This window comes from Talpa occidentalis, unplaced genomic scaffold (genome assembly GCF_014898055.3).
Source record: "Talpa occidentalis isolate TD23 unplaced genomic scaffold, MPIMG_talOcc4v2.1 talOcc4.5, whole genome shotgun sequence".
NCBI lineage: Eukaryota > Metazoa > Chordata > Mammalia > Eulipotyphla > Talpidae > Talpa > Talpa occidentalis.
Genome location: NW_023604861.1, coordinates 26915606 through 26936090, shown reverse-complemented (window position 1 = coordinate 26936090; position 20485 = coordinate 26915606). Strand labels below are relative to the sequence as shown.

Below are 20485 nucleotides of genomic sequence, written 5' to 3'. Positions count from 1 at the left end.
TGTACGTATTCAAGGAAAATTTGATTTATTAATCACTCTAGAGCAGTTAGCCAAAATAATTAAATTTTCCAAGAAAAAAATCAAATTTTTCCCATTTCAAATAACCAAAAAAATCACTAAGCACAGATTTTTCACTGGGAAATTCTTTCAAAAATGTAAAGATTATATATTCAATTTTATTTAATTAGTTACAAGTAGTAGACGATAGAGAATAAAAACCTTCCAAATCTCCATTAAGCAAAAATATCAATAACAAAACCCTGTAAATTCAAATGAACCCAAAGCCACAACTCCCATTATGAATAATTGTATCAAAAATATTAACAGGAAGAACACACTCATTAAAGGTATATATTTTGCAATACTAGGGTTTATAGAGTGTAATAAAAATGTATGATATAGTGATGAATTATAATTTTTTAGGAAAAATACTATTTGCATTAAACCTGACCCAGCATTATGAAAAACTTAATTTCCACTATTGATAAATAAATCTACAATAGAAGAAAAAAATAGGAAAATATAAAGGAGTTTCTGTACAAAACCGAGCATCATAGATCACACCTGCCCATTTCATGTCATCCCTCTGGAGGTCAGCAGAGAAAACCTCCATCTGTGAAGCCATGACCCATCCATAACTGCTTTTGGAATAAATTGAACTGTAAAAATTTACAGGTCAAGCTTCCAGAAGGCAGTTATATTTATTCGTCTTCTATTTTGATATCTACTTGGGTTTCTGGGCTATATCAAGGAATGTGAAGGGTTTGATATATTACCCTACTTACAACTTATTTACTTATATTACCTTACCTACATGTTAGCCTGCCACAGCTTTCCAGAGACTGGCATAAGGCAGAAATCTCCTAGAAAAGCTGAGACTCATGATTCAGAGAAAAGAGCAGGAGATTAGTTTATTGGTATCAACTACCCTTGCTTCTAATTTCCACAACAGCAACACCAATGGACAAGGCAGATGTTTGCACATATGATGAGCTGCATCTTCGGAGAGAAAATGTGGGCTGAGGAAATTCAAATCTTTATAATGGACCATAGGCATATATGCCCTTTGCCCCAAAGGTAGGCATTATATTAATTAAACTAGGCAGTAAGTATGCCTGGCTTTTGCTCTAGAGGGAAACACTATCTCTATCATCCACAGTTGTTTAGCATGCAGATATCTTTTTAAAAAGACATTCTATAAAAAAGAGCTTGTTAAGATGAACAGAAATACATGAGGACCCTGGAGAATTATCTTGCATAATAACACATATAAATATTCACTGAAGAATTTAACTGAAAATGAGGCAAGTGCTATCTCCACTTAAAAAGAGCATAATTGAACATTTGGGTTATTTGAGCTTCAATAGAGACATTGAGAACTTGGGAGAGAAAGCATATAATCAACCAGTTATCCTTGCAGTGTCCTTGAGTGGTACTTTTATCGGAAGCATAAGTACCCCAGTCAAGCTATCAAATGAACAAGAGAAACTTACATCAAAAAGATTTTATATTTTAGGTTGATTGTCTATAAGAGAAGTTAGATCAAAATGGATTCATTTCACTTGATTAAACCAGCATTTACTTGAGATACTAGCATTTTATTCTTATTGCATGAATTGAAGTCCTATTTTTTTTTTAATTGATGTCCTATTTATTACAGAAACTCACCACCTTGTCTACTGTCCGCTCAGCGGGAATACTCCGTAAGGACTCAGAGCAGTTATAAACATGTGGAATTTAGAAATTGGCTTGCTGTTTTCTAGAAGATCTAGAAATAAAGATAAATTTTGATATGACCTGATTCTAAACAAAACCACAGTGGGCAAAGTTTGCTGCATGGGGCATATTATATTAGCACATCTTTAACATGAAATGAAATATTGGTTAAATTATGCTTTCTATTTTATTTTTCTATATTTTTATTTTGTTGCCTAGTGGAAAATATAATTAAGAAAGCAAGTATTAACTTCAACTATTTGATTAAATAAGAATTAATGAATTTGTGTTATGAAACTATTATCCTAGAAATGGTTATCTTATACAGAAACTTGTCTCTAGAATACTTGCTATTCCTTGATCGAAAATGCTGGGTGAAACTTTTGCTAGATGTTGTTAGACTTTTAAGGTTTTTTAAAACATGTTTTTATTCCAATAAAAAAAGATCAGGGAAAACAATGGTAACACATTTAGAACAGGCCTCATAAAGATGTCAAGTTAAGGTTGTCTCTGATAACTTAAGAAAAACAGAATGTAAGGGAGAAAATAGTTTCTATCTGCCTCCCACAGATCCGAGAGTACATTTTTAGGAGAATAAGAATTGGTGGGTATTTCTTAATTGAAAATAAGTGTAAGTGTTTATCAAATTAACTAGGCTGTTGAAAATATCTGCATAGTACATAGTAGGTATTCAAAACTTACCGTGAATAAATGTCTGAATTTAAACTTAGAGTTAGCAATATATAAATTTTCAGATTGCCCCTGGGTCTCTTAGCTAGTAAAATAAATATGAACTGTGGTTCAATCAATCTTTCCCCTTATATCAAAACTACACTTTGAACAGATTGAAAACAAAAAGGTAAGAAAGCTGATAGCTTTAAAAGTCCTTGGAGAATAATGTGTAAACGGGAACTCAGTCCAAACAACCTCTCCACCATTTAATACAAATTTTACTGTTCAAGCTGGGAATCAACATAGCATATAAACTGTAAGCTTCTCTTCTTGGCTTTTGATTCTTGACAGCTGTAATTGACATATATAAACTCTTTCAAAGTGACTTTTGGCAATTTTCTCTGGGGCAAGTTTTTAGACAACGGAGGCAGACGGCTAAGCGCACTTATTTGAATGTCTTGCTGTTCACATACTCATTCTGGGTTGTCATATTTTTGGTTGCTTGGGGGTTGCCAGTACCCTTTGTAACAATTCATAGTATTCTTTAGTTTCTGCAGGGTATGATGGCATGTAAGTCCACCAAATGTAATGTGAGAATTAAGTCATTTTGAGAAATACCGAGTTATCTTCATATAAACAAAAAATAAATATAATAGATGTTACTTGAAATCTTTAAAGATATTTAAGAGGAGAAGTAAACTATTTCAAACTTGAATAGAAATGTTGCATTTGACATTTGATGTGTTGAGATTCTGATACTTTTATGAAATTTTAAATTAATGATGTATATATCTTATCTTACTATTTCAAACAATATCAGAGCTGTGTCTTAATACACATTGAGTTTCCAAAAGATACAAATTTACCCTTCAATCATCAGTGTATGAGAGCAACTATTTCTCAAAGATGCTAATAGTGATGATTTGAAAATGAGAATATGGGTGGTTTTTCCTTCTTTTGATTTTGCTTTATTTTCTATCTTTCTAATTGTTATTTGTATTTTGGTAGTGGAAATTACAGCTTTTATAGTTTAAATATGTAGTAATAATATGATTTAAAAATACATTCAAAATATTATGTCAGCCTTTAGTGAGATTTTATATTATTTTATTACAACTCAGTTGAATTACTAATTTAGAATTTATATTATTCATGTTGGGGGATTTGAAGTGTCCTCTGAACAGGAAAAGCATTTTTAACTCACCTGAATCCATAAAACTATATAATTTTCTCAGTAAGACTTTTAAGGCACATCTTTGAAATTTGAGAGGTCTATTTTATTGTAAATTCTGGCTTGATGTAATGATGGTCTTCCCCTTTATAGCCCTTTTTTTTCTGATTAAAATAAGTGCCTATGAGAAAATCCAAAGAGTTTATTTAAAATGGAATTAAATGATATCAATGTTATTATATTCAGTAAAATGTAAATGGTTACAGTTTGGGTATTTTGTCATTTCAGAAATTTCTGCAGTCTTAAACTATGCATATTTTTAAAAGGTAGGCAACATTCTCCCTCCTAGAAATCGAAATTTATGAAATACTTGAATATTCCCTTTTTGCCTTCATAATTAAACTGATAAATATGTGTTGTGATAGGCATTAGGATAATGCTGTTATTCAATCATTACTAAATAAGTGCGCCCAACTAAATATTAACTTTGAGTTATTCACTGAATTGTACTGTACCTCTTACCCTGTTTTTAATTCCTTTTCTTCTGAATATGAGTGGGATTAAGTGGTGAGGAGTTATAGTAACTAGTCAAATAGATAATTATTTTCCATCAACAGCATCAATATCTGCTTTGTAATGTATCATAGCTTTGTCAGATTATTTTATTATTTTATGGAAAAAATAGTGTGCATACTATCACTTATGTAAGGAAAGAAAAAACATGAACAATGTTCTCTTCTCTTTCCCTCCAATCCTGTCAAAATCAATACCTGCATTTCTCTAGCTGTTTCTCTTACAAAAGACAAGTATTTTGGCATCTGTACTCAGAATGCCTACACTGGCTAACATAGACTATCTTTTATGTATCACCACCAGAGGCACTTGGATTTTAATGTCAGTAACTATTTTTTCCTCACACAAATGACTTGACACATAATAGTTTTATCAGTTGACTTTACCAGTTATACTGTTTCTGATCTTTCTGATTTTTAAAAGAAACAAACAAACAGAAATGGTTTAACACTTTAAATTCAATGTTCTTAATGTTGTTTGTGCCTCATCTGGTCACCAGATGTACACCTAACTGCACTTCCTATCAAAGAAGATATTTAGGCATTTGATGTGTTGGCTATTAGGTTTGTTCATCTAACTACTCAGCAAGGATTGCCCTTCATAATATTGTGATTCATGACATTTGAATTTCAAAGGCATGCATTAATTATCTCATTAGATCATCTCCACAATCCTGTGAGAAGACAAAACTGGTATTAACCACCATACATTTTTCAGATGCTAAAACTGAGATCAAGAGTGATGAAGTCACTTAGGAAAGAGACAACATTTACACAGTGAGGCTGAGAATAAGAATTAATTTCGAGGGCCTTTTACAATGCATTGACCCTTAAAATCTTTCCTGGAAAAGCATTTCAACTGTATAGTCACTTGGCTCCAAAACCCTCAGAAATTATAAAAAGCCATTGGTTAACTAAATTATGTTAGATCCCACCTCTGGAGATTTGAACTTAATGCAGGTTTATAACTGAAGGCCTTAACCTGAATGAGTGGATGAATGAATAATAAAGAATAGATGACAAACAGATTAAATAGGTAAGTGCGTGACATGCCACCATATATATTATTCTAATATTTAAGGTTTATTGGCATTAATTACTCACCTGGAAGTATACTAAATACTTAAAACATTAATTATATCATTTATTTCCCAAAAAATCGGTTAGGTATTATTATTCTCAATTCAGATGATAAAATGACTTTCAGGTAACTTTTCTAAGGACACACAACCAAAAAGTAGGAAAGTCACAATTTGATCCCATGTCTACTGGCTTAAAAGCTTACTGCTTTTGTTACATTTATTTTTATCTAACTCAAATAAGTACTTATATGTGCAAGGCACTATCCTAAAAATTGCGTAAATATTAAGTAACTTAATCACTTTGTGTTCCTGTCAATTAATCCAAGTTTGGGTAATTGTTATCACATATTCTTTATGACATATATGGATTATAAACTACATATTAGTTCATTTAAAAATTTTCATAGATCTTTATTTTGCTCCCTTTTTTTTTTTGCTCTAAAACATATACTAAATGTAATTTTTAAAAAGCATACTGTACCTTACTATGGGTTTTTAAAATTTTACTTCTCTTTAGAAAAATTCAGCTTTGAAAAATTTTAATATGATGTGAAAATTATCAATTACCTTCACTGGTCCAGTAACACATCTTTGCAGTTATAGTAGCAACATATAGTAATTATATGTAGTAATTATATGCTATAATAACTATAGCATTTTTCACATGCTATAAAATTTGTAGCACAAAACTGGAAATCCCCTAAAATTCTCACACAAGTGATTTTTGTTGATTACCTACTGAGATAACTGTAATGGAAAACTATCCACATACTGTGCTATAAATATAAAAAGATTTAACTATAACAGTTAAAAGGTGCCCATTTTCTACTCAAAGCAAAAGAAGTGTATAACTATAGCAGACAAAATGGAGCCCATGTTTTAGGAAAATATGAAGAAAATAAGCATTTGTAGATGTCATTTGATGTCTTTATAATTTAATTAGCTCTTATGAGTTACATTACTTTCATGATTCCTTTTTTGTTAACACTGGTATTGTTCTATATGCATATTAAAATAAACTTTGCCAGACAGAAACCAAGATGGCATTTAGATAAGGATCCCTGTTTCAATCTTTTAAGATTATCCAGAAAATCAGTAACCCCAGAGGGTCCTCTGACTTGAAGTAAAACTGGAATACCACATGGACATCAGAAATTAGCACTGACTATACCAGAAGGGACACTGAAGTATTTCAAATCCATTCAACAAAAGATGGGTGGAGTCTGCTTTTCAAACTTCTTAGATCTGTGCTCCATTTAGCCAGAGGCCCTGGGGAGAGGTGAGCTAAATGGTGTGGAGGTAAACCCTTAACTGAGTGAAAATATGTGAGAAGAACTAATTAGCGGATTAAATACTTTAGTATAATAACTGAAACTATAAAATGCATTGAAAAATCATAGGCAAAATACTCCACATCATTGACTTCAGTGATGGCTTTATGGATTCATCCCTAACAAAAGAAGCAAAGGACAACATAAATAAAATCATTGGACATACATCAAACTATAAAGCTTCTCTGTAGTGATAGAAAGTGCCACTAAGACAAAAGATATCTTAGTGAATGGAACAAAAATATTTGCACATATACATCTGACAAAGGGCCAATATATTAGCTCTATGGACTACTCATATAACTCAAGGACAACAGCAATGACAAAAACAATCATACCAATCAAAAAATGGGCAGAAGAGCTAAATAGACACCTCTATTACTAATATATCACTCTGAAAGAATTAACATTGTTGGATTGGGAATAATTTTTGGGAAAATGATTATTCTAATCAAAGAAATAACATGTAAAGTAAGTTATCAAATGTCATTATAATAAAATTAAGAAACTAATAAGAAAGCAAAAGTGTTTGCATGACTATTAAAGAAGACATGAAATAATAATCCTCAAATTAATTTGCATAGATTCTTGCACTGACAATTATAGATTCAGTTATCATCCCCACTGGTAAGGAATTTGAACAAATTAAACATTATGCCATTACTTTTACTTTGTTTATAATATCCTTACATTAAAATTCAGAAATAGGGGCCTCCCTGGTGGCACAAGGGGTTAAGCACTGCACTATGAAACAATCTGCAGCCTCTGCAGCAGGTTCAATCCCTGGCCGGCCAGAGAGAAACACACATGGCGAAGCAGACCTCTCTTGTCTCACCCACTTCTCCCCTCAGCAGTGTATTTCAGTCAGTCTGCCTGTTCTGTTCCCAACTCCAACTCTGTCTGTGGTGAATCCTCTCACCCCCTGCATTTCTGGCCTGTACCCCAGCTCTTGTATGCATAAATAAATAACTCTTTAAAAAAATAAGAAAAAATCATGCATTTAAGATTTTCTTTGTGACTCTAGATATTAATTTAAAGAAGTGTGAAGACTACAATAAAAGATACCACAATTACATAAAATATTAAAATATTTTGTGATATTTGATCAGTTAAAATCTTGAACTGCCTAATTATATATCAAACTAAATATTTAACTCAATGTAAATATTGCTTTAAGAATTGATATTGACAATTTCTATTGCTACTGACTGCTTCAGTAGAGCAAAATCTTTCTAAATTGAATAAATCAAAACAGTTTATCAAATCTGTCATTTCTATCAATAGAACACCAATTATATGAAAATTGATTCAATAATACAGTGATTTTTCTTAAAGGAGAGTGAGTGAAAATTATGTGTATGTATACACATAGATATTTAAGAATTTGGTGTGTCTTTATTTGATTACTCACCTAAAAATTCTGAAACTAGCCCACAAGCATCTATACATGAACAATAACAAATCAACTGATTTTCAATATTTTGCCAAATTTTCAGTGATATAAAAACCTTAGCAATATACATATATACACACAATCATAATAATGTTTTATCATTAGGAAAGTAAAACATATTCTCAGATGACTTACAGCTATAAATATTCAGGCTTATTGAATGCAGCCACCATTTTTACTCTTGCATTGGGCCCCATAATTGATCGGAACACTCTTGAATCAGAAATGAGTTATGAGATCAGAGAGTTAATAGAGTGGGTACATCAACTGGGTCCTATAGGTCACTGGTTAGATTTTGGTTTTTATGGAGAGTGAGATATGAAGCCAGTAGAAGATTTTGAAAAGAGGAGCAACATAATCTGATTTCATTTTTTAAGAATTATTCTTACCGTTAGAAATAGAAGTCTGTTGATTGAGATTTTGGCTTTAAGTGTTTGAATTATACCTTCCCAATTCTGGTCAATGTTGCTTGATTTTATTTTTTGTCTTTGTTATCTTTACAAAAACTAAATTATGACAAGTGAATTACTCTATCTCCTCATTTTTGAGGGAAGTGTGGATTAAAAATTTTAATTAAAAGATGATGCCCTTCACTAGTGTGTGTGTGTGTGTGTATACACAAACACATACATATATATTACATATTATAATTTGGTGTCAAGTAAAAAGTGTATATATAAAAAAATTTTCTAACCTGATTGTTCTTTCATGTTGTTAAAATGCTAGAAATCCAGAATTCAGCAGACTATACAACTAGTACACATCTGTTCAAGTGTCGGATACAAAACCCAAACTACTTTTATCTTTCTGTTCCATCATTTAGCATATAACTTTTGCTTCTATGGTTATAAAATGACTGTTCAGTTAATGTAAATGCCCATCACTCATCTATGCTCCCCTGCCAGGGGACCTGCATTTCCATGGTTGCCACAACTGTAGAGATAGACCATAATTTAAGGGGACAAGGAGTGGATGTCTATAAGCACAGCATAATAAAAAGGAAAAAGAAAAAAAATTCCATAACCAGCAAGTATTTTTTTAAGGTAAAAATAATTTTTACTGTGTAGTGTGTGTGTGTGTGTGTGTGTGTTCTGTGTGTGGCTGTGAGTGGGTGAGAGAGAGAGACTGCAAGAGAGAGAGAGAGAGAGAGAGAGAAAGAGAGAGAGAGATGAATACATAAAGGAAAAGTGAAATGCTTCTCAGTTCAATTTATAGTGTGAGGGGAAGCTAGTCTACTTTTTAAGGAAAATACTGAAGTTGTGCAAATGGATTTAGTATTACTTGATAGTATTCTAGATTGGTTGGTTTGTTTTCAGTTGTAAATGCAAGCTGTGATGGTTACATTTTTTCCTTGTAAAATGCCCCAGCTGAAATATAGCATGTAAAGAAGAAAAAAAAATGGGTCAGCATTTCTTCTTGGAAAGCATAAATCATGCAGGTGGCATACTTGGCTGGTTGGGGCTTAACAGAGAAGGCAATTACCTTCTACAGGTTGCAAGTGGTCTGACTACTGTGTGGAACTATAGTAGTCTATTCTAATAAGGAATCAGTTATGATGTTTAAATTGCTTTGCAGAACTTTCCTGCCCCTTCTTATTTAGTAATGAGTATGTCACCAAAGCATTGTTGTTATCAAATGTTATTAAAATAAGGTAAGATAAAATATTTCCTATCACACAAGTAAAAATACTAGGTATGTGTATGTGTATAAACTCTGGCCCACATTAAAAGTTTAAATATTTTCTTACTTCACATTCATTAAAAAATTCCTATTTCATATTAGCATCTTTCATTTTTATGCATTTCATTCACTTGCATATATTTCATTTCATAACTAAACATTAATTTAGAATTTTAAGCATGCTACAAAAAGGAAGAAGTTGAAATACTAGCATTTATTTGTATTTACATATATTTTGTTCTTAATAAATTTTTCTAGATTTTTAACAATTTATTCAATAATTCTTTCACTGAAGCTTTTTGGCTTTGTCTGTGCTGAATTACCTAATATTTGCCTTGTAATTGCTGTTACTTTTATTTTGCTAAGGATTTATTCATTTAATTATCCAAAGGATTCATTACAGAGATGTTTGAAATCAACTGTGACAGAAAGATTGTCAATTAGTTTTACTGGTTACTATACATGAATAGTTGAGTTTATTTTACAAACAACTGTTAAAATAACTTCTCCAATTAGGAAAGGTTATAAGAAAATAACTTAAAGTAAACATGTTATAAATAAAGGAAAAAAGAAAGTTTACTACCCAAGTGAATCAGAGACAACAGAATTAGACATTATGGTAAAATATTTTAATGCGGTATATAAATTCAGAACACTTAAAGAAATAGCAAGTGCTATTTAAAAATTTCCTTGTTATACTGTGATCCAATTTAGTCAGGAAATAGCTGTCCATAACTCTTTCCTTAGAGTGTTTCTGTGCAAGTAAGTTGTACTTCTTTTTGTAAATCATTGTAGGCCTTCATTTCTTGACATTTTTAAATAGTACATTATAGTTTTGGGCTATTTCAATGTGTATTGAAATAGTAGAAATAAAATATTATTTTTTTTCTGAGATCAGCTCTCTATATAAAATAAGAGATTAACAAATATACAAAAAAAAAAAGAGCAAAAAGTATATATTTCTAGGGGCCTTTGCCTTTTATTTCCAGAGGCACCTCCTTTCTCTACCTCAACCATATGTAATTCACATACTTGTCATTACATTATACTTTGTTTAAAACTTCCACTTTCATAAGCAAGGAATAACTTATTTACATCTTTAAAACTTATACACAGTGTTTTCAAAATCAAGGATTCTGGACTTAGATGGGGTGGATTTAAGTCTTACTTTGGTCACTTACTAGCTTTGAGATTTAAATTTTTTTCTTTATATTTTTAGACTTTGTGTGCCTTATTTTCCTCATCTGAAGGATAATGTTCAGTTGGGATTCATTTAAAATTAAGTGAGTTAATACTTTAAAAGTGATTAAAAAATTGCCTGACACTAATGAACATTACACATGGTGCCCAAGAGTTTCATGTGTCTTATTTTTAGGGTAGTATATCTTTATTTTAATTTTTTTCTGGATTTCTGCCCATCCTTTTAGAAATTATACCTGGCCAGACAAAGATATTTGTCTAGCCCATGCAAACAGGAAGACATTTTACTTTTTAATTTTTGTGTGGGATCATGTGTGCATGTGTCTATTAATAAAAATGTAGGACCTCTTCTCTGATCCATATATCAAACCACCTTTAAATAATTGGACAATATAATGCATTATATATACTGTTTTTCAGGGGTGTAGTGGTCCTTTCCAAGTGTGACTACATTTGCAGTGATTATGTTTTAGCAGCAATATATATTTATATATATACATATATCATAATAATTGAATGGGAGAATATTATTCGTTTCCAAAGAATAAAATTTCTAAATTTCTATTTCATAATCAGAGATGATGCAATGTTTTGTTACACAGTGTCAATGGAATATTGCAGGATATGTGATTTCTCCATGAAGAAGAAACATTTATTTTTCATTGTGCCCTCAATTGGGAATATACTCTTCTCTAATTCTTGTATATTCCACTCAGTAAATAAAGTCACAGGATCTAGCTATGTCCAACCAAGCCACCCGTTAATTTTAAGACACGGTGGTTGAACCAATCATAATTCTCCTTAATATTTGCCTCTTATCACTAATTATATTTTTGTGAACTTGCCAGTAACATGACTATAGCAATTAATTCTTCAACATAAGGAAGACTGAGTTGGATTTCTAAAATTTACAACCAAAAGATTTTCAATTAAAGTTAATAAAAGTCTGAGCCTATGGCATAATAATTTTATAGACTATATTAGTGTTAATCTATCCTTTTAGTATCTTTTTTATCATAAGTTAAATAAATATTACTTAGTTTATAGTATGGCTAAATGTCTTAAATATAGAAAATATGGGTTCATTACTATTAACAGATTAAACTATTGAATGTAATCTGATAACAAATTATGTTAAGGAAGTATTACTTCAGTGGTATGTGATAAAAATGAATTTGAAGAATTCTAATCATTCTATTATATATAAATATATTTATATATATTTATAAATATATATGTGTATAAATATATATATATAAAGCACAGAACTTAATAAGTAAAAATAGCATTAGAAAAAAATCATAGCTTGTCTTTATCTGATCCTTAGTTTGATTTCTCTATATTCCACATACAAGTGATACCATCTGGTATTTATTTTTGTCCTTCTGACTTATTTCACCTAGCATTATTCATTTCCAGCTCCATGCATGTTGGCACAAATGATATGTATTTATCTTTTTGATTGTTGAGTAAAGTTGGATAATAGTCCATTGTGTGTGTGTGTACATATACATACATACATACATACATACACATTTATATAAAACAACCACTTGATCATGAGGACTATGGGTGATTTGGGGATTGGTACACTTTGGTGGCTATACATGACGGAAGATCCTATAGTTCCAAAATACCAACAACAATGTAAAGCAATGTTACCTCAATTAAAAAAAAAATCAACCCAATCAACCCTTGAAAGCTGACCATACACTGAGGCATCCAAAGTGGAAACAGGAAGGAGAAGGACTAGGACAAAGTGGGGAGAAAGCAGAATGGACTATGGTAGGTGCAATATGGTGACTGTACCTTGAAGAAGGGGATGCTCTATACTAAGAAAATGCTGAAAGTGATGTACACCAATGATACTTCAATAAAATTTTAGATAGATAGATAGATAGATAGATAGATACACACACATTTAAAAAAATAAAACCCCATCATAAAACATACTAAGAAGCATCAGTAATAGCTAGAGAAAAACTGTCCTATAAATATTAAGTGAACATTAAAGAGATACATAGGGCAATGCTCATTCAATGGCTTCATATTAAAATAGTATTGATTGGCCTCCTTGGTGGTGCAAGGGGTTAAGCACCACACTATGAAGCAATCTGCAGCCTCTGCATCACAAGTTTGATCCCCGCCCGGCCAGAGAGAAATCCACATGAAGCAGACCTCTCCTGTCTCGCCCGCTGCTCACCTCAGCAGTGTATTTCAGTCAGTCTGCCTGTTCTGTTCCCCACTCTGTCTCTGGTGAATCCTCTCACCCCCTACATCTCTGGCCTGTACCCCAGCTCTTGTGTGCATAAATAAATAAATATTTAAAAAAATAAAGTAGTATTGATTGAGGGTCTGATATGATGATAAATCAATCCCCACAACAACAAAAAAAAAGTCATGGTACCTGTTATCAGCTTTCACAAATGAGAAATTGTGAGGTTTTAAAACACATCTAGTGATAAAGAGCTGATAGTGGGAAAGTCTAGAATGTAAGTCCATGGTCTTTCTCCCAAGTTTATATTAATTTCACAACAAAATGTCATTTTCATATTAATTGAATAAATCCTCAAATCTGAATAGTCCTATTATAATTTGCTTCAGTATAACAAAATATAACCCTTAATTATTTTATGTTTGAATCTCTATTATGCTCAGAAATTTAGAATGTCTTTATATTTATTTCAAATATTATATAACAAAATAGTTTGCATATGTTATGTATATATGTCTGTTCATAAATACATATTTACATGTAGACATTCTTTAAAAATTCCTTGTATATTTTATTCAATAAAATATATTTTTTGTTTCTTTAAATCACGGAAATAAAGGGGAAGCATTTTTAGCTCAAGACACAGTTCAAACACTGTACTAAATTGACACAATAAAGCCAAGAGATTATTGCCTATCAGGTCAATAATTTCTGAACTAAGAAGGATTAATAGGATTTATGATTCTTTTCAGCTACATGTAGCACAAGCAATACTAATTATATTTTCATTAACCTTTGAGGCTAGATCATGTACTAATAATTTAGTCCTGTTATGCATTAATCCACAGTTCTGTTGTTAAATAAAGTATAAACAAAAATAAGGTCAAGGTACAAAAATATATATCTCAGAAAAGAAACAAACCAAAACTGTTTCCATGATTTAAAAAACTCAGTATGTCAAAATGACATTTTTAAAATTTATCAGAATTTATGCAAAATAAATTACAAAATAAACATCATTACCAAAGTTACAAAATAAACATTTCTAATCAGTTATTCCTTTCTTTGGAATGACGAGGTTTTGATCATTAGAAGCCCACTCAGTTAACCCTTTACTGTGAAACATCTATACCTTATATCCATATTGTTTTATTTTGCTTTTCTATAAAGAAATTTGTGGCAAATAAATACATGACAGAGCTGTCAATTAAGTAGTTTCTCTCCTCTCATACTTTCTGAACTCTACCCTGTAGTAGAAACTACTAGCTTTTCTTTTGTTTTCTAGTAATAGGTATATTTAGGTAAATTGACAATCACAAAAGTATTACATATTGTAGGTTCTCCTGCAGCTAGAGGTGGGCAGATAGCTTTGTCCTGTCCGATGGGATATGGACAGAAGCTGATGTCAAGTTCTAACTTGTATACATAGTTGAAAAGCAACAGTTTTACCCCTTTACTTCCTTCCTTCTGTCTAGAAGGTAGATGTGATGGCAGGAGCTGTGTATACCTCTTAGAACATGATACAGAAGTTGCATCAGTGTTGGCATAACAAAGTCAGAAAACAATCTGATACCTCCAGAATGGAATTGTAATGTTAACTCTGGACTGTGTTAAACTGTTCAGCAATAAGGGGGGGGGGACCTGTCTTAATTAAACAAATTATTTTCTTTTTCATTATTTAAATAGTTAAAATGGCATCTCAGGGCCTCCCTGGTGGTGCAGGGGTTAAATCTCAGCGCTATCACCACTATGGACTGAGTTCCATCCCCAGCCAGGGATCTAACCCACATTAGGCACAGCAGACCTCTCCTGTCTTGCCCACTGCTCCCCTCAGCAGTGTATTTCAGTAGATCTGCCTGTTCTGCTCCCCATTCTGTCTCTGGTGAATTCTCTCACCCCCTAAACATCTGGCCTACACTCCAGTTCTTGTATGCATAAATAAAATAAATCTTTTAAAAAATGGCATCTTAACTAATATAGCTCTTTGATCATTCCTTTTACTATAGCTTTAAATCCCTATTTCTTTCTTCGTATCACAGATTTGCCCATAATACTCTAATCTCATGTTAAAGTAAAACATCCACTTTCCTGTCTGATGAACAAAGTCAGAAAATAGGAAATTTTGGAATTATTTTATGTTCACTATCACCATCTTCTTATAGGCATTTAATATTTTCCTGAAGTGTTAACAAAACTTTCTTGTAAGCTTCCTCTCTGACTGACTACATCACGTATTTCATGCTCTACCATCTAACTTCTCCTGAACCACGTGCTCATCTCTTCCAACACCACCTCCCCCCACACACACACTCTCATCTACTTTCATATTCTAATGAGAAAAATAAAGTAGTGAGAGAGGATTCAAACAATTTGGGGAATGATAATCCTCTTTGCAGTTACTTGAAATGAAGATCAACCACTTTGAAACAGCAGTATCTCCACATATGTTGGAATGTCATCCAGTTATATTTTACCCATATTTGTACCTTAGCAACCCCCAAATTAGAATCTTCATATATCTGCTCTTCTTATCTCTTCTACATTCTACATTTTCTGTAGTTTTAAATGACTATCCCAGACACCCACTTGCTCAAACTAATCACCACTAACTTCATATTTTCCCTATTCTTTATTTAGTATTCATATCTAATTCATGACCAATTTCTGTGATTTCTAAATTTTAATATATCTCAAGATTTTTGCTATCTTTATCTCTTCTGTCATAATCTACTCCATTTGTAAAACAAAGGTCAGATGATAATCATTCAATAGCTTGAAACAGCTCAACATGTTTTTATTTCCCTGAATACAAAATTTATTTTGCTTAGAAGACACTGTGTGATCTGTACTCTTTGTGTACTTCTTATCTCTCACCATTATCCCCTTTGCTTTCTTTTTTGAAAGCTTTATTTTTATTTATTTATGCATACAAGAACAGGGGTATAGGCCAGAGTTAAGGGGGGTGAGTGGATTCACCAGAGTCAGAGTGGGGAACAGAACAGAACAGAACAGAATCTTCTGAAAGATACCACTGAGGGGAAGAGCTGGCATGATGGGAAAGGTCTGGTGTGCCATGTGGGTTAGCTCCCTGGTGGGGGATTAAACTCAGGTCATAGTGGTGACGGTGCTGAGACTTAACCCCTAGGCCACCAGGGAGGCCCTATTCCTTTTGCTTCCTAAGGTCAAGCATAGGCACTTTCATCCAGTAACTTGACAGTCAAGGCTTTTCCACCTTGGGTTCTGCACATAAGACTCTAAGTTGCTTCTTTCAATCTCTTCACCTAATCAACCATTTTCAGATTTTAGCTTAAACATCATCTTCTCAAGGCATACCATCTTTGTTTCTAAACTATATTAGCTCCCCATGTTTTTTGCTCTCTGAACACTTTCTTTGTCCCAGTAATGGCATTTATTTATCTATTAATTGTAAAATATCCACCATTCCTATTAGTGTATAAGCTTACTAATCATAGCCATCACACTTATTAATATCTTGTTTAATGCTTTATCTTCAACAACTGACATAGCATTTAGCATATGACAAACATTAAAAAAATATTTCTGAATTTGAATGAGTACTCATGACCTGACCTTTGGATAATTTGACTTTAAGTGTGATTTGGCCATAGGGAAAAGAATATGATGGTTAAGCTAATTCCAATACATCATGGTCCCATTTATTCTACCACTTATTATAAATTAAAAAACAAATATGTTCTGTTTTATACATCATGATTTCTGAACATAACAATCTGAAGCACTGTCTGGGGGCCTGGTCAACTTTTTGGTCCATAACAACAATAATTTCCTTAGTATTGAGACTGAAAATATGGACAATGGTGAATTTCCCATTTGGTGCAACCATGTGTAAACTAGTTTTAGAGGCCAGCTGGCTTTCTCAGGTAAAAATCAGCCTTTTCATTGAATATTCTAAACTCTACAGTATATAATCAACATAATTCAAATACAATTTTCTCTTCTGTCTTGGGTACATAAATATTACCTAGTTAGATTATTCTAAAGTAATAATTTCTGATTCAATATAGAGAATTTAAAAACTTGTTAGAATATAACTTCATACACGCCCTGAAATCTATGTGTAAAGGGATTCTTCTACAGTATTTTAAACAGAAAGAAATACTTGGTAACAAATGAATTTGCATTAAGTGTTTAACACTGGAAGCAAGATGAGAATGAAGTAGTATCTACCATCCAATGAAAGAACAGGTCATAAATCTAAAGCCCTATAACTAGTCAAGATAATATTTACCTGTCATTGTGAAAGACAGCTATGGTAATATATGCAAGAACTCAGAGCATATTTTATTTGTGCATTTTAACTAAGGAGAATCTGGGAAAAGATGCTGGCCTGACACAAATAATTTCTTCATGAAACAACAAATGAAGGCAAATAAAGTTGCAAATAACGAAACTTTATCTCATGTGTAATATACACATGTATATATAAATTGAATTATACATGTCTATGGGGTGTACAATATTATCATTTAATAAGGAATCCTAAAGTAGAAGTAACACACTAAGGAAACAAATTATACTATGACTACCAATGTTCTAAACAAAGCAGATCTTTCCAGAAATCTTAGTCTCAATTGCACAACTGAGTTTCTTTTGATACCTTTCAAAATTATAGCTGTCCTACTAGACATATTAAAACAAAACCTGCAAGGGTAGGGCCAGGCATGTGTAATTTGTAAATTTAGCTCCTTTACTACCCATCAGTTTTGTTTTTTTTTTTTTTTGACAGACATTTTCACCTCTGTAATTGGATATAAAACCATATATAGAAACTACATCTGTTGATGGCTTTCTTTGTCCTTTTTGATGCTAACTGGTTAACTTTTCCTGGTGATTAGTTGTTTTTAAATTCTGCTGTGTGTTGGGTCTGTTGATCCTTCTCTCTTTCATTCTTTTATTTTAAAGATTTATTTTTATTTATTTTATGCATGCAAGAAATGGGGTGTAGGCCAGAGGTGGAGGAAAGGTGAGAGGATTCACCAGAGACAGAGTGGGTAGAAGAACAGGTAGCTCTACTGAAATACACTGCTGAGGGGAGCAGTGGGAGAGACAGGAAAGGTCTGCTGTGCCATTTGGGTTAGCCCCCTGGCAGGGGATCAAACTCATAGCACAGTGGCTGGCCCTAACCTGGTAATTATGTGTTGAGACTTAATTCCTTGTGCCACCTGAGGACCCCTGTCTCTTTCATTCTTAAACCATATGTAAAATGACCATCTACTTGGTCAACTAAAACTCAGCATGTCTCTGGTTGAGATTAGTTAGAATTTTTATCTTGTACAGAGCTATCACTCTCTATTCTTTGATGTAACTAGGTACAATGAAAGTTATTGTGTTAGATTTCAAAGGTCCCATTTTAAGATTTGATTTTAGAATACCACTTTTGACAACATGTAAATATAAGTTACATATGTTAACTGGTGGCAAGGAGAGTTTCTTATTTTGACAAACTTGATATCATTTATATAATAACTTTATACTTACATTATTTTGACAGTTTTTCTGTGTACTCTCTATACCAAACTAAGGATGTAAATGCCAGGTTAAATTTGTATTTCAGATATAGAACATGAGCTATGACTAAAATATTATTTGCTGTTTATCTGAAATGCAAATTTTACTGAGAGTACTGTATTTTTATTTATTGTATCCAGCAACTCTATATAGAGCTTCATTTGAAAGCAATGCAAGGGCATAGAACATGTTATATCCCAGCAGATTTTATGGTCAGCAAAAAAAAAAAAAAAAAATCTACATGTCTACTGCAACTGCAATAACAGCACGATTTTCAGATATGTTTCTGAGTTAATGGGAAGCACATGGCAGTGGTTGAAACCATTTTAAGATAAAGATTTTGGGGGAAAAAGATTTGAGAAGGAAAACAAAAAAATGTATTAAATTAATCACAGAAAAATAAGTTGTTGTAATTATGTCTAAAGAGTCAAAATTAAACTAAGAAAAAAACATGAATAAGTCTTAAAGTTGTTCCTGCGTCTATTAAATAAGTCTGTGTTACATTATATAAGGCCTGTTCCAAGTGACTGGTTAATCACTTGAATGCTTATGACTACAAATCTCTAAACTGGAAAATATTGAATTATGGAATTTATATGGGTCAAGACATCAAATACAGCTTTTGCAATTTCTTTTTCTATTTTCAATTTTTTTTCAAAGTAATGATAGCAATAAAGGCAGAGACTAGTCATTAAGTCCCATCTTAGGAAATTTGAGAAATATATTTTCACACTACCTGTGGTGGTATTTGGGCATCAATATATTAATTGTTAAAAAGTACATGTTGGCTTACAAAAGATTAATATCTATAGAGGAGATTCTTAATGTTGACTGGGCTCAGACAATTAGGTTTATATTTAAAAAAATAACAAATATCAATTCAGCAGAATTTTTTGACATATCCCAATAAAGCATTCAAATTATAAAGGTGCTGGTTTAAAAATACATTTTCTTGTCCCAATATAAAAACACAAGGGAAAGGAAGCTGAATTTTTTTTTTTTTTCATGATGCTAAAACTCTAAAGCTTCAGGAAATTTCTTTATTACTTAGTACTGTATATTCTAATCAAGCATAAAGAAGGAAAGTGACTACTATCAAAGGACCCATAAAAAAGAGTTTATGATGTTTCAGAATCAGACAACATAAAAAAGGACATATTCAAATTAGAAAGACTATTATAAAGTGTGATTCTATAAGGAATCTCCATAACAGTCTTAATAATGTGATTAAAGAGACAAAGTAATAGCAATATACACAAGTACTAATTAGAACATTGAAACTATTACGCCTCATGTGGGAGACAAGTCATAAAATTCAAAGAATATTTGTAAGAAACACTATCAGACTGGCTTTTAAGTTTTTCAGTGCCTGAGGCTGATTTTGTGAACTTGTAGTGTGAGTGAAAATGTTTAAGAGAATTCAATAGGCCTATAATGCATGGCTGTTTCAGAATCTTATAATACAAAAATAATTTAGAGAAATACTTTTACTCAACTAGGCTCAATGGTATACTTTATGCAAAGTCAAACATTTAAACCAAACTACCAATAGCCCATAAATTAAAACTCTACAAAAAAAGAATCTTTAAGGACTATCACTATGTTGCCATGGGCTCTAGGTGGCTAGAAGTGATAATAAATAGGTACGATTGTATAATTAGAAAAAAGTTATCAGTTCAATCTTTACGGTAATTTCAATTATTTATTTTTAGTTAATAATTGAAAGTATTTAATGCATACATAAAATGAAAGTAAGTTGCAGTTGAAAATTATATCTGATAAATTCAGAGCAAAGGAAAAACAAAAATAGATTACTGCATGGTCTTATACCTTTCTTCACATG

General features: G+C 32.0%; 1 long non-coding RNA gene across 1 annotated transcript in view; it reads right to left on the bottom strand.

Moving 5' to 3' along the window:
• Positions 1-1715: 1715 nt before the first annotated feature.
• LOC129146887 (uncharacterized) overlaps positions 1716-20485 on the bottom strand; it is a 231262-nt gene continuing 212492 nt past the window's right edge. Inside the window, exon 4 of the long non-coding RNA XR_008554232.1 lies at positions 1716-1768. This is a non-coding gene — a long non-coding RNA (uncharacterized LOC129146887). The remainder of the gene's footprint in view (positions 1769-20485) is intronic.